Genomic DNA, 16,727 nt, shown 5'->3' with positions numbered 1-16,727 from the left:
GCCCATTTTCAATACCAACCTACCTTGGATTAAGGGAAACCTACATACCAAATTTCGTTGAGATATCTCAATTTTTGCTCGAGTTATCGTGTACACGGACGGACGGACAGACAGACATGGCTTAATCGATTTCTTTTTTCATCCTGATCATTTATGTATACATTTGTCTATATCTATCTCGATTCGTTTTGGCTGTTACAAACAACCGTTATGTGAACAAAATTAATATACCCTTGTGCACAAGTGCGCTCGGGTATAAAAATGGAAGTCAGAACGACAAGTGTACAGAAAGAAGCGGGAAACGGGGAAAGGAGCGGGCTTTTGTACATTTGCTTGTTTGCCGAAAATATATTTGCGTGAAATCGATTTGCTGATTGCAAATTGATTTATGCAAACGTGTATGCATATTTCTATTTCAGCTAATATTTTGACTCTTAAGTTTTTTTTTTTTTCATATTTCAGCTAAGTTGATAAGATTTTCTTTTCGTAATATTTTGACTTTTTTCCACAATCATCTTAAGTCATGTAAAATGGACCTTTTTATACGACTATTTTATTCTAATAAAATATAATATAATATACATATATAATATTATAAAACTATAAAATAAATGCATGCATAGAAGTGGAAATTATGCTTAATATATTTGATATGTACATATTGTGTACATGCATATGTTTGTACATACATATGTACAACTTACGGCAGCATACATACATATGCACATAATTACACGCATACTAAAATATGTATGTGCTTATTGCTTCCTATATACTACGCCCATGTATACATACATATCAGAGAGCTGCAACGGATACCTAGATTTTGTGTATACTCGATCATTTACTCGGGCTTTGTATGATCGTTTGTTTATGTTCAATAACAAGTAATGCGCCGTTAGCTCATTGCGCACGACGATTGCGGCAACACATTGTGCTCGCTTCAACCACCAAAGTGGCGTTAGCGTGAACGAGTATAGAAATGTTATATGTACACACACATACTCGCCGTCACCACAGCCAAGGCATGAAACGTTTTGTGGCGCGAGCCACTCGAATTGTCCTTGCATGCATCAGTTGATCGTCGTCGTTGTCGTGTTATTCTTTGCATGCATTAGTTGAACAGCGATCATTGGGTGGATTTGCTAATTTTTCAAGTTGTGTTATTCTTTGAGTGCAATAATTGATCAGCGGCCATTAAGTACGTGATTTATAATTGTAGTTATCGTGAGATGGCAGATACAATAGAATTCGTTTCTGAACAAATTGCAAGTGGTAATTACCATTTGTCCGGCCGTCGAAAGGGCAAAAGCTTTGTTTGGAATGTGGTTGCTGAAATCCTAAAGCCGGATGATACTGTAGTGACAGGTTTTGTTTACTGCCGCACTTGCTGTAAAGTGCTGAAGTATACCAGTAGCCAAACGTCTAATTTGAATCGCCACAAGTGCTGCAAAAACATGAAGGAATCGCAAGTTTTGAAACCTGTCACAGCATTGGACAAAAATGAGGCCATTGAGAAATGCACGTTTTGGGTCATTGAAGATAGCCAGCCCTTTTCGGCAGTAAATGGTACCGGCTTTGCCAAATTGGCGAAGTTTTTAATTAAGATCGGCGCAACCTATGGCGAACATGTTGACGTGGAGAACTTACTGCCAGATGCAACAACGATTTCTCGTAACGCGAAAAAGTATGCAAAGGAAAAAAAACAAGAACTGGGTGAAGAAATAAGGGACGTTGTAAGCAGCGGTGGGGCCTCAGCTACAATTGATATGTGGACGGACAATTACGTGAAACGAAATTTTTTAGGCGTCACATTTCACTATGCAAAAGATTTCAAATTATTTGACATTGTGCTGGGAAGTTAGAAAGCTTAACACTCTATTTAATGAATTTGGCATTGAAGGCATTAATTTAATTAAATTTGTAACAGACAGGGGTAAAAATATTGTTAAGGCTTTAGAACATAATGTACGTCTTAACTGCAGCAGCCATTTACTTTCCAACGTATTAGATAAATCGTTCGCTGAAACAGCTCAGTTGACACACATCTTAGATTCTTGCAAAAAAATTGTGAAATATTTTAAAAAAGCTAACATGCAGCATATTTTACCTACTTCTTTAAAAAGCCAATGCCCTACTCGATGGAATTCGCACTATATAATGCTCAAATCTATATGCGATAATTGGCTAGAAATGAACAGAGTTCTCGATGGAAATGAACAAAGCCAAAGATTATTACATATAAATATATCGATAATTAAAGTACTCGTTGAACTATGTAAGGATTTTGAAATCGTGTTTAAGAAATTACAACTTTCTAGTTCTCCCTCACTGTGCTTTGTTTTACCATCTGTGTTGAAAATTAAAAGTCTTTGTGAACCGAGCAGTGAGGATGTAGCTCCAATTTCAGTTTTGAAAGAAAGGGTTAAACAAAATATTGATGAAATATGGGTAGCCAATTTAAGTTTGTGGCATAAAGCTGCATGCTTCTTATATCCACCAGCTATAAATATGCAATAAAATGACTTAAGTGTTATAAAGGACTTTTGCATTTCTCGCATTAACGAAAGAACTGTTATTTCTCAACCCAATTCTGCACAATTTAGTGAAAATGAACTTTCAAGCTTGACCACTCCTTCACCTCCCTTGGCATTACAACCATTAGTTAATCTAAATAACTCGGATGAAAGTATTTTAAGTTGCACAGGTTCCTTTCCTGACAACTCTTTGCCTCCTAACAACGATGCCCAGTTCTTTTTTTCTCACTTGTTCAGGCGACCTGTTTCACAAACAATAGAAATACCTGAAGATGAAGTGGAAAGATATAGTAAGGAAACAATTGAAATGACTGAAAACTTCAACGTAATTGAGTGGTGGAAAGAAAATGGTAAAAAGTTCCCTCATTTGTCGAAACTAGCGTTGCAAATCCATTCAATGCCAGCTAGCAGTGCAGCTGCTGAGAGAACTTTTTCTCTGGCTGGCAATATCATATCAGAGAAAAGGAACCGGCTAGCGCCAGGCTCGGTTGATAGCTTGCTATTTTTAAATTCCTATTTTAAAAACTTTAATTCTTAGAAATCTAAACTTTATGTAAAGTCACTTGCAAAAATAATTTGGCATTTATTTTTTACCATATTCGCATTGATTTTTATGCTAAAAATTTTTATGTTAGCTTGTTATGAATATAGAGCTCATTCCACAAAAAACCTAGTAAATCAAAATTTGAAGCTTTGGACAAAATTAAGGAAAATTCAGCAAATTTTTATAAAATTTTTAAACTATTTAATCATAGTTTCTAAAATAAGTTCCAGTGCGCAGTTTTACGGCTCACTAATTTTAGTATGTATAATAAAAACAAAGTTTGAAGTTGCTAAAAAATTCCTTTGATTATTGATAATTTTTTCGCTGACGGTGTTGCGCATTTTCTTATATACAAAAAATTCGTTATATGGAAAAAGTGCGTTGAGCGAAAAATCTCAAATACCAACGGGAATTTTTAGCAACTTCAAACTTGCTTTTTATCACAACAAATTTGAATGGGCCGTAAAACTGCGTACTGGAATTAATTTAGGTATTATGATTAAAAAATTTTACATTTTCAGGAAAAATTAGCCGAATTTTCCCTAATTTTTTTTTCAAAGTTTAAAATTTTTTATTTGCATGGATTTTGTTGCAGATTGACTTCTAAATGTGTGTAAAAAAACAACGAAAAAAATATTGCATGAACAACATTTTGAATATCGTAAAAAATCAATGCCAAAATGCCTTTGCTGTAAATATTTAATCTCATTAAATGTGTTCTTTGTTTTATAATTTGAATGCGTATGTATTTATTTTAATAATTTTAGAAAGGTGAAATTTGGAACTTTAGTTTTAAGTTTGTACCCCTAGATCATAAGATTTTTTGAAACTATATTAAGTTTAATGAAATGTTTTTCCATAGCTTTTGATTTTAACTCGTTGAATTTAAGGTCTTTTTTTATATTTAGCATAAATGTTGGATCTCATGAAATATTTTTGTTCAATATACATATATTAAATATGAATTAAAACTACATACTATGTATGTTACGTCTTTCAACTTATTTGTTTTGTTTTTTAATCACAGCGCGCGATAGAGCGCGAGTGACGAAAGCAGCAGCTTTCCAACGATAGGAAAAAATGTCGCTATGGTTAAAAATGAACATATATTCGTCTAATTCGGTTACTTTAACTTTTTTTTTCATAAACAACACACTAAACTCCGCGAAAAAAAACTGTCCATTCCCGCTAAACCGAAATTCCCCGCAAATTGGGTAATTCCCGCGAGTTGGTTTCCCCGTACGCGATACATAGTTTGTGCAAGACGATTGCCATACATATGCTCGCTTCTTCCACTAAAGTGGCGTTAGCATGAACGAGTATAGAAATGTTATATGTATCACACATACTCGCCGTCACCACAGCCTAGGCTCGAAATGTTTTGTGGCGCGAGCCACTCGAGTTGTCCTTGCATGCATCAGTTGAACAGCTGCTAGTTGTCGTGTTATTCTTTGCATGGAGTAACGAGCCTCCGCCACGACGCATACACAAAAATACAAATCAGCAATCATGCCAACTACACAAACACGAAAATAGAATGTTGCGTCTCGTACATGCCCGCATAGCTGGCGACGATCGTGTTTACATGTACCAAATTTAGGGGATGATGATCGAGACGGCGCGATCATACTCGATGCCGGTCTCTGATACATATGTACACAAGTACATACATATGTATAAATGTACAAATCAGCATACATACATACATACATAATTACGCGCATATTTAAATACAGCAATAACTATTTCATTCATGAACGCATGCGCATATTTCTCAAGGCCAAGTAAATTCATTCATATGTAAATACAACCGCAGCACATCTCTCGCAAATTCATCACCCTCAAACGCAACATTTCAATCCGACACAAAAATTCTAAAATCTTAAAATGAAGAAATCTCGGCCAGCCAAATGAAAAGTGGCAACTATTTCTCTATATCCAGTAAAATAAGTTATCTCGAATTTTGGTAATTTTTGGTAATTTTTGGAAAAACACTATTTATCTGTTCTATATCAATATTTCAATCGTTAACTAGTATTTTAAGGTGTCATTTTAATAAACATTAAATAAAAGTGTACGTTTTCTGCAGGAAAATAATTATTATTTTTTTAATAAAATCAAAACTTATTAAATCACAAACAAATGTCGTTTTATCGGAAGTTAATAAATGTAACGTGTCAACTCAGCTCGTTTTCACATTTTTCGGTCCGAAATTGTTAAATTTTTGTCCATGACGCGCCACAATTTTTGTACAGGTGGGTCAATGTGCCTTGAACACCATTTGTATAAATACAAAAAAAATATTTTATTTATTTTTTAATACTAAAAGTTTCTATATTTCAAAGCGTTTATAAAAATATATTTACATATATCCACGGATGAATTTTAACTTTTTCACCCGTAAGCAAATCTTCAGTACCATAGAAAGATTCAACCTCATCAAAGTACAAGATATGCTATGTCCAAGCTAGTGCTAGTCCACTGTATATGCCCATATGTATGTCTGCATGTATGTGTGTAAATATGTCAACTCAAATTTGCTTTTAACCCATTTTAGCGGACATAGTTTTTTTCATCCCAGCTGTTAATATAACATGAATTTTTTAGTTAATTTTCATGAAAGTTACACGTATCGTCGAGAACATGTTTACATGCAGAATTTAAACGAAATATTATTATTCTCCATACAAAATGTACGAGTATGGCTTTATTAAATGTTAACTTATGCGAAAACCTAAATATTTCGTCAACCTAGGGTTAATATTGATGGCGTCGTGGCAATTCGCAGAAATTTAATAATTTGTCTGTGGATGGGAGACAGCGAGGGGAAGACGAAAGCAGATCAATCGAACAGATAATAGTGACTTTTAGCTCCTTCCTAATCAACTTATAATTAGGTTATAGATAGATACATTTCCTGCGAGGTAATTATGCTTGTAGCACTAATAAATGTACTATATGTACATATCAGTGGCGCAGCCAGGATTTCGGGAAGGGGAGGTGAAAAAAAAAATCTGCGATAATTTAAAGGTGAGATGGCTAGAGGCATCGCCCGTGTGTATTCTTTTATATATATATGGGGCATTCTTACCGTTATATATTTTTTGTCTAAGTGAGAAGGACAGGTTTCATAAGGCTGTGCTTGTAGACTGTGCTCTTACAAGGGTTTTATAAAGCTCTGAATTAAGGGCATCTAAAATTTTTATTGAGCTCGAGGCCGTTTTTATATGAAAAACTATTGTGGACAAGCAACAATAATTTTTTATTTTTTTGAAAAAATGGTAGAAGTGATAGCTATTTCGGAAATTTCCTCATCGGACTTCCTTCAGTAGGATTCGAACCGACAATCCCACTGACTCAGCCAGTTGCCTACGCAAACTTATTATTTGCCTGAAAAAATAAAAGTAAACTCTTAACCGTTTATATTGGACTTTTTTCAAACAGTTGGGAAAATAAAGGGCACGAAGGATATTTATAGAGAATGTCCTGAGGACCTCAAGAACTTTGAAAAATCTTGTCTACAATAGTTCGTCCTTGACTTTTTATTTTTGAAAAATGGGATAACGGTTATTTTGGGTCCCTGGTATTATCTATTACTTATACTATGTCTCCATTGTGAGATTTAATGAAGATTTAGCCCTCTGACGAGATTTGACGTTAAATCTTTTGAGATTTATCATATAAAATTAAATCTCGAAAGGCAGTAGATTTAAGTTAAATCTTCGTCAAATCTTCAATAATATTGATCAATAAGTACAATTTGTTGGATGTGGCAACCACAAATTCACATGCCATAAGTCAAATGACATTTGTGTTTTCAATATACATTTGAGGACATTGAAATCTAGCCTATCATAAAAACATGAATTTTCGTATATTTAGGGATTTTTATATTTTTGTTAGTTTGGGAGGAAAATTAGTAATACATATTTACATAACTTTGGTTGTAATAAATTAAGAAAATATTGTTTTAAAAACTAAAAATTTAGAAGAAATGTTTTATAGTAATATCATGCAGAGTCTTCTCCGCTTTCTATAAAACATTTACGCGCTGCGACAAAAAATTTATAAATTTCGGTAATGGTTCTGCTTCGATAACATTGCACCGAACATCCTCTAGAACACAGTTCGTATTCATGATATGCCAAAGGCCCACGATTGGATTTTCGGTTCCCTCCTGTGAATAAGAGAGTTCTACAAATATTTAAAAATGTGAACGTCAAACATATCTCGTAATGGTAATGGAGACGGTTGTGATTTAGCAACTGGATTTATTAAATCTTAATGGATAAATCTCTCAATGGAGACATAGTATTACATTCATAATTTTGCTTTGAATAAAAGTGTACTGAAAAGTACTGATTTTTTCAGCATGAAAAAGTCTAATGTACTGATTTCGCGCATAAAAAATCTTGCAACCCTACCAGGTGCCCACAGTAGTACTTTCAGACCGTCTGATACCGACTTTTTATGGACGGGACGGAGAAGGGAGTAGAGTTTTAGAAAAGTAATATCAGACGGAGACAATTTCTTTATTACTTTCTATTTACTATTACTTTAAACTCTCTTGTATTTCTGGTAGACCAATGTTTACATACTTAGCTCGAAAGCGGGTTCATCGTCTGAAAAGCCTAGTGTATTTTCGCACGCTGGGCTTTTCAGACGGTCTTGAATAGGCTAGTGTGTACAGGCTCAATGTTTACATGCATAATCAAATAACCGATTATCTCAAATGTTTATAAAAAAGTTATTTTGTCATAAGTCTGAAATAAAAAAATTACAAATCAGAAGGATAAAATGGTATTGTGTTATTAAATCAAAATTAAAAAAGTAGTGGATTGTTGGCGAAGGGGGCGGATCTATCCCCCCAATCCCCTCCACTGGTACATATGTATGTATATAGTTTTCAAATTAGGTGGTAAGAACGTTTTCAATGCATGTAGGCGAATTATTATGCAGTTGAACACTTGCATATTTACACATACATATATCCATTATACACGTAAGTACTTATGCATACCTAAGTGTGTATGAAAGATTACTTGTTGTGACGTCAGAATTTATTTGAAAAGGCTTCCTTCTTCAACGGTGTGATTCCCATGAGCTGTGTCAGCATAACAGTAACTAATGCCAAAATGTATCGAAACAGACATTTAAATCTTAATATTGCTTAGTTCAAGATTAAGAGTGTCAGCCCACATTGGTTACTCACTCTTTCTATTATCCTAGTGCGGTATTCGAAGGAGAGGAGGAGTGGGGCGGTAAGGTTGAGTGAGTGGGTCGGTACAACTCTTTGCGGGATACTACTTTCAAGACGTCACAAGTCGAAGCAAAATGTCAGGCAATGATTTCGTGGTAGTTACTTTTCGTTTTGCCTAAGGAGTGAAATGCCTTGCGGAAGTTATTCCTGGCATTCAGCAATGTCAGTGAACAGGTTGACAGACAGAAGAGGATAAACAAAAACCAACAAAATTGTTTTAAAACTGATGACGTGCATCGCACTTTTTGCCGTTGATGCAGTAGTGGCACGAGGACTACAATTCGTTCATTGTTACCGTAACAATTGACCTCATTTATAATTCATTATGTTAAAAGTCACAGCAGCGTTGTGTTGGAATAATGGTTTTGTCTAATGGTAGGTGACAGTGATGGCGGTCGCGACGTAAAAAACGGGTTGGATGCTTAGCTGAATTGAAGTTTTGTCGACTAAAGAAAATCAACAACAATCAGACTGGCAAGTTTTAATTTATAAACAACATATTTCTCTACTGCTCTTGTTTATCAGTTTTATTAAAGAAAATTCAAATGTAATTAACAAGTCTCTCAGCAATTAGTTACAAATAAAAATTCAAGTGACCTTTATGTATTTGGGAATATGTTCTCACTGTATATAAGTATGTGTATGAACATACCCAGTAGAAAATAGAAGCATGTAATAATGCCTTACCAGAGACCTACTAGTCTCCCGGCGGTCCTTACCACTTCCTTGCCGAACTTCAATACTTCAACAAGCGCATGGCCGCCTTATGCACATACATAAGTAGGAATTTAGAACCACACCTGTTAACTTTGGATTACGATTACTAATCAAAACGATTACATCGGTTGGGTAATCGTAATGATTAATTCAATTAGTGTTTATAGCCATACATATAAGTATGTCAGCTGAGTAGACGCGTTTTTGTGTAGCAGCAGTCTGATCTTTATTTTCTGTAATCCAATTTCGATTTCAATTGCTCAATTTGTCGCAATCATATCCGTGAGGGAATCAGCTATCCTGGTGTGTCGAATTCGTTCAACTTTGGTTCATCTATATATAAAGCTGCAAATTCTAAGTCTTTGTGCATTTTTATTTGCTTGAACTTTTCTTGTTAACATGTCAAAAATCACCTCACCTTGAATCTCATAAGGAGTATCTAGTTGAGCAGCTAACACAAAGGGTAAGGGAATCCGAAGAGAGAATATTGGAATGAGTTGGAGAGCTATCAGCAAAAATTGCAAACCTAAAGTCAGCGGTAAAACATATCAACGAGCGTTTACTTCAAACCGAACTTGAATGTGCTAAGGTAGAAAAGCTTCGCAGCGATGTACACTTACTAAGCGAACAAATGAGTGAGCATGAGAATAACCTCATATCTTCCGATGTCATCATCAGCGGCCTACCTATCGTGAAAGGCGAGAACATAACAAGCAGCTTCTCTCAACTATGTCAGCTGCTTGCAGTGAAATTAACACCAGTCCGCTCTGCCTTTCGGTTGCCAGCAAAAAATAACAAAAATGATGCTCCCGTTATTGTAAAGTTGAATTCACCTTATGATCGTTCTCAGTTGCTGAAAGCAGTGGCGGTTTATTGTAAGGAAAAGAGAAGATCCATTGCTCCTCGCGACATAGGAATTGGCGTTGAAGGGAAAATCTTTATTCATGAGTGCCTTACAAAGAGAAATCGTGAATTGATGCAAGAATGATAGAATACAAGATTGCGCCGATCAGAGAGGATTTTAGACCTTTGTATTCTCTCAATCGTGGAATTGATGCGTTTTGCTACGCAGCTTAAAAAGCAAAAACGATTAACATCAGCGTTCTCATTTCGGGGGCATGTATATGTTAGAGGTCATCCACAAACTGACGCTGTTAAAGTATCAGACTTAAAAAGTATAGAGAGTATTGCAGCTATAAGTAAATAGATGTAAAATTATTATGATAATGTATGTAACTAGCATTGTCACCCTGTCAACATTTCTCCCTTATTTAGTATTTTTGCTTTTCTACTTATCAACTTACATCTATTCTCTTTATGTCATATCTGTCTCATTGTTATTTTTTCTGACTGTTAATGTAAACACGCCTTGCATACGCACCTTAACACTTATTAAAAATGTATAGTGAAATATGTGAGCTGGCTAGCAAAGATCATGTAAGAGGGATTCTTAAACTTTTGTCAGATCGCAACACTGGGTTTAATATTTGTAGTTTAAATGCTCGAAGCTTAAATGGCGGAAAAGTTGATTATTTAAATTTTGTTTTTAATAGCTTAAATATTGACTTTATCTATATTACAGAAACGTGGTTCAAAGATTACATTGATGATAAATGTTATGCCCTATGCGACTACTCGTTAGTAAGATGCGATAGAATGATTAAGATGCGAGGAGGTGGCATTGATTTTTACTTTAAGAAATACATGAAATGGAAGGAAATCTGCAGATCGGAGTCTTCTCAAGAATTAGAATATCTGTTTGTTGAGTTCTTTAATAACAGTTCAAAGTGTCTTGTTGCGTGCTTATATAACCCAAGCAAGAGAAATGACGTTTCAGTTATTTTTGATAAATTATCAGATTTTGCGATCTCCTATGAACATATTGTTGTATGTGGTGATATAAACGTGGACCTTCTATGTAATGACCACTCCTCTAAAAGTTTGATAAACAACTTCCTATCGCTAGGCATTACTATTATAAACAAATATGCAACCCGCTTCGCTCCGCACTGCAAACCTAGTCTTTTAGATGTGTTTGGCGTTAGTGATTCTAAGTATGTCAACCACATTGATCAACTACCACTGGATGGCGTCTCCGACCATGAAATGTTGTTCCTGTCGTACAACCTCCACTTTCATAGCCAAAAATTAGCAAGAGAACTGCTTTTTAGGGACTTTAAGCGAGTAAATCAAAGTGAGTTATTCAAGCAGGCAGCTCTGCTTGACTGGAATACATGTTGGAGATTTACGACAGCTGACGAAAAGTTACAACATTTTAATTCTCTAGTTGGCCTGTTATTTGATAAGTTTGTTCCTTTAAGGAAGGTAAGGGTTCAAAATAGCAAAAAGCCGTTCACCAGTGAGATTTTGTCAGTAATTAAAGAGCGAAGTAAAGCATACAAGCGTTGGAAAAACCATAGATGCTCTGACCTGTGGGAAATATACCGAGTAGCCAGGAATAAGGTTACGGCAAACACACGTTATGCTAAAAGAGCATACTTACAACATAAGCTCAATGAAAACCTCCCCTCAATAGTTTTGTGGAAAAACCTCAAAACTTTTGGTGTTTCTAGTGAGGACAATGTCACATGTAACTTAGATCCAGAAATTTTAAATGCCAATTTTCTCTCGTCAAGCCACCCAGTTTCATCTGCTTGTGTGCCATCTATACCTTCATATGTGGATGATAATGTGTTTCAATTCCAATGTGCGACGGATGAAGATTTAGCCGAGTGTGTTTATGCTGTCAAATCAAATGCTACAGGTGTTGATGGTATCAGTCTGAAGTTCTTTAAAATGATTCTTCCTTTCGCGATCCGATCACTTACGCGCATTATTAACTTTTGCCTTACATCCTCCACTTTTCCTACCCTCTGGAAAATAGCAATTATAATACCAGTTCCAAAAATTAAATGTGCGAATTCCCCGGATCACTTCAGACCGATAAGCATATTACCCGCACTCTCGAAAGTTTTCGAAAAATTTTTAGCACGACAAATCACCACCCACTTAAACAAAAACTGTCTACTGAGTGATGTTCAATCGGGATTCAGAAGTCAGCACAGCTGCTCCACAGCAATGCTGAACATTTTTGAAGACATACGACCAGCTTTTGACAAAAATAACTTGACAACATACTCCTTGATTTCACAAAAGCTTTTGACACCATCGACCACAATTTATTATTAGGTAAACTAGGTAGTCAATTTAGGTTTGGAGCTTTTTCTATACAACAAATAATAACTTACTTAACGGGTCGACTACAGCAAGTTCAGTGTGGTGACAATTACTCAAGTCTAAAGCCAAATACATTATTTAGGTGTGCCGCAGGGTTCCATTTTGGGCCCCATATTGTTCTGTGTCTTCATTAACGATATAGTGAAGTGTTGTAAAAACGCATCAATCCACCTTTACGCTGATGATACCCAGCTGTATCTGTCAAGGCCCATTGGTCTTGTTGAAGACTTGATTTCCAGGCTTAACGAAGATCTGTCTCGGATTTCTAACTGGGCAGTTGCAAACAATTTAAAATTAAATCCGTCAAAAACGAAAGCAATCGCGCTTTCCCCATCTGGGTTTGACCTTAGCGGTACATCTCCGATAATACTCGATGGAATAAGTATTAAGTATGATGGTATTGTAACAAACTTGGGATTCGAAATTAACTCAAGATTGTCATGTGTGGACCACATTAACTTCGTAGTTAGTAAAATTTACAATATCCTTAGAAATCTATACTATAATGCTTACCAATTACCGCAGCAAACGAAATTGAAAATTGTTAGGGCACTCATTGTTCCGCATATCTCGTATGCGGAACTAATATATTGTAATCTTGATAAAGCCTCAACTTATAAATTACAAATTGCTCTAAATAACGCGGCAAGATTCGTATTTGAAAAAAGGAAGTATGACCATATCTCCCATTATGTACAACAGATTCTAGGCAGAGATTTAAATGCGTACTTTAAATTACGTGCGCTCTTATATCTACATAAATTATTATATTGCCGTCAACCATCTTACCTTTATAAAAATATTAAATTGGGCCAATGTCCCCGAACTCTTAATCTCGTTGTTCCAAAACACTCTTACTTAGTTTCGGAACGCATGTTCTTTGTTAGCACCATAAAATTATGGAACTCCCTACCGTCTGACATTAAAAATATAAAGCAAGCAAGGTGTTTTAAAATTGCAGTCTCTATGTTTAACTTCTCAGCTTCTCTTTGACATTCAACTAAGTTAAGTACTTACTCTTGTTTATAATGTATTCTAATTCTTTTGTTTAATAATATCTGTATCTAATAATAGGTTTAAGTTCAATTAGTTTGTAAGTTGCTTGTTCAGAAGGAATATTGTAAAAGAAGGTGCACTACTAAAAGACTGGGTCTTACTTTGTACAAAAGTTATATAGCTAAATAAAAAAAAATAAAAAAATAAATAACCGAGGAATTAGTAATCAATTATAATTAGAAATAATTAAAAAACCAGCATGATTATTATTCATTAAAAAAAAATTATCAATAATAATCAAAATAAATTATTTTGGCGATTACTTTTAATTATTTTTGATTATTTTAATTATATTTAATTATTTGTTCGATTTCATTGTAAGCAAACATACTTGTTTGTTTTCTGATGGTGTGATGTGCTTAAAGTAACGAAATATGGGGTGTTCACAGTTCGTTCCAAATTGTGTCTCCAAATGTAGACGTCTACATTTTGAGATATGTTCTAACCGCAAATCTGTGGTGTTGTTGTTTCACAAACAAAATTGGAAAGCGACTCCGCACGGTGGTACTTGGTCCGCAATTCGTGCACATAAATCCAAAAATAAAATATCGATTTTGTGGTTTTATTCTCTTGGGTTGGCTAAAATGATGTTTTAGCTATCGAGATATGTTTTACCTTTTGCACCTGTTTGTATGATCAGAAAAGTAAAAATGTAATGCTAAATTTTGTAAAATGGGTTTTCTTTTGCAGGCCAGTGGTTTAAGACGTGATTTTGTACCATACAATTTTGAAAGTTTTTCTGAAGATGATGTTTTAAATAAATTTTTTTCAACCAATTTCATGTGAGATACACGCCAACGTGATTATATTATAATTAAAAGGCATTTGTATTTAAGATTTAAATACAAACTTAAAAAACCAAATATAACTCAATTTTATGTGAATTTGTTAAATATTTTTCAAACTCAACACATTTCTATTAACTTCAGGCGCCATATTGTTTTTAGTTATTTTGATTTCAGATTCGAATTTAGCGACCCCAATTGCTCTTAAATAATATAAACGTAAGCGATTCTTATTATTAAAAAAAAAATAATGTGTTTAAGATTTTAGGGGCCACATTGGATTGACCCTTTTTTTTTTGACTTCAGATTCAAATTCAGCGACCCCAAAAACCCCTGCAGACTTAAATTTATGTGAATATATTAATTTTTTAAATAATGGGCACAAAATAGGTTTTTAATATTACTGTGCGCCGTCTACATTTTGCCACAGTCAATGGTATGGTTTTGGTTTAGCATTGACACATTAAGCTAAACTTTTGGCAAATAAAATTAATCTTTTGGCAAATAAATTTAATCTTTTGGCAAATAAAATTAAATTCAACTATAGTACTAAACAGTGTTTGAAAAAGTAAAAAAAAACACCAAAAACCTTCTGTTACTGTGCTAGGAAAGCATTTTTTTTTTAACTTTAGACGCTTAGCTTTAAAGCGCCAATATCAAGAGTTAACCTCCAGGATAGCTGAAAAGTGTTTTTTTGGTTTTTCTGTTCTGTTGATTTGACTGCTCACATTGAAAAAGTTCTGTCACAACATGGTCTCAAATATTCGTCAAACTATTTCAACAGAACCACACATTATGGCCAAACGGGATAAAAAACATCTAAAATCTCGAACTCCCATAATATATTTTCAAACGCAGGTACAAAAAAAATTATTTATGTGCATACGCACATACATATGTACATTAGGGTGCTCATCGAAAATGTTTTTTTTGGGAAATTTCAAGACCGTACCCCCTAATTTTATTCGTTTTTATGAGAAATATTTTTGCCTATTTTTATAGATATTTTAAAGGTCATTTAGAGGTCACGACCAGTCGATTTAGGTTACAAAATACGGCTTTGTAGATTTATGAGTTTTTGAATGACTATTTTTGACTCGATTTCAAAGATCGAATGTCATCTGAGAAGAGGATATATAGGCCTTTAAAATGGTATTTAATAATCTATTTTCGGAATTGGCTTGTTGGGATTTTTTATGCGGCAAAATAAAAAAAAAACCATATTTCTCTTAATTTTTAAAATTTTTACCATTGATAATTTCCACAATTTCAAAATATGTGGTACTGTCTAATTAATTGCAACCGCATTAAAATTGTCGAATTTAGGAGACTTTTCTTAAATACGGCCTTGAATTTATATTGTTTACGTACCGGACTTTCAGATTTTTTTGAGCAGTGTGGCTAAGGAATTCATCAATATTTATTTAAAATTGATATACATATACAATCGTTCTTTAGCAAAGAAGTGGTTTTTCTGGAATTTTTAGGAAAATGGGGGTGGCACCGCCCACTTATATGCGTATCTCAAAATCTACTTGACCGATCGCAACCAAATGTGGTATACACATTGCGATTAAGCTTCTTAAGCGCCAAATTGAAAATTTTTGAAATCGAACAAAAACCACGGATTCCACCAACGTAACGGTAGTTTCAAAAAACACAAAGCTTGCTATATTTAGAGGGATTAGGATTTGTCGGGCGTGAAATTTTTAATCAGCTATAACTTCCAGACCATAAGTCACATTAACCTGAAATTTGGTATGCAGACATATCAACGGTTGGTTGGTGGAATTTTTATCAGCTATAACTTCTGAACCATAAGTTCCACGAACTTGAAATTTGGTATGCAGACATATCAATGGCAGGTGGTTATAGGAGGGTACATATTGTTTGTAAAAGGGGCGTGGCACATCCCATAGGCCTGGAATATTTTATCAGCTATAAATTCGGAACCACAAGGCCCACGAACTTGAAATTTGGTATGCAGACATAACAATGGTAAGTGCTTATAGGAGGGTATATATAAACGAGTTTGTAAAAGGGGGCGTGGCACATCCCATAGGCGTTTTTTTATCAGCTATAACTTCACAACCACAAGTCACATGAACTTGAAATTTGGTATGAAGACATATCAACAGTATGTGCTTATATGAGGATATGTATAAACGAGTTTGTAAAAGGGGGCATGGCACATCCTATAGCCGTGGTTTTTTTTATCAGCTATAACTTCGGAACCATAAGTCTCACGAACTTGAAATTTGGTATGCAGACATATCAATGGTAGGTGATTTTTCGAGGGTATATATAAACGAGTTTGTAAAAGGAGGCGTGGCACATCCAATAGGCGTGGAATATTTTGTCAGCTATAACTTCGGAACCATAAGTCGCACGAACTTGAAATTTGGTATGAAGACATCAGTAATAGGTGCTTATACGAGGGTATATATAAATGACTTTGTAAAAGGGGCGTGGCACATCCTATAGGCGTGGTATCCTTTATCAGTTATAACTTCGGAGCCACAAGTCACACGAACTTGAAATTTGGTATGCAGACATATCAATGGTAGGTGATTTTTCGAGGGTATATATAA

The 16,727-nt window shown here is 34.7% G+C and overlaps 1 protein-coding gene across 2 annotated transcripts in view; it reads left to right on the top strand.

Annotated features, from left to right (window-relative positions):
• LOC118738706 overlaps positions 1 to 16,727 on the top strand; it is a 263,750-nt gene that overhangs the window by 139,576 nt on the left and 107,447 nt on the right. The window lies entirely within an intron of this gene.

Source organism: Rhagoletis pomonella, unplaced genomic scaffold (assembly GCF_013731165.1).
Source record: "Rhagoletis pomonella isolate Grant_MI unplaced genomic scaffold, Rhpom_1.0 Rhpom_scaffold_00005, whole genome shotgun sequence".
NCBI classification, from domain to species: Eukaryota; Metazoa; Arthropoda; class Insecta; order Diptera; family Tephritidae; genus Rhagoletis; species Rhagoletis pomonella.
This window is presented reverse-complemented; position numbering and strand designations above follow the sequence as displayed.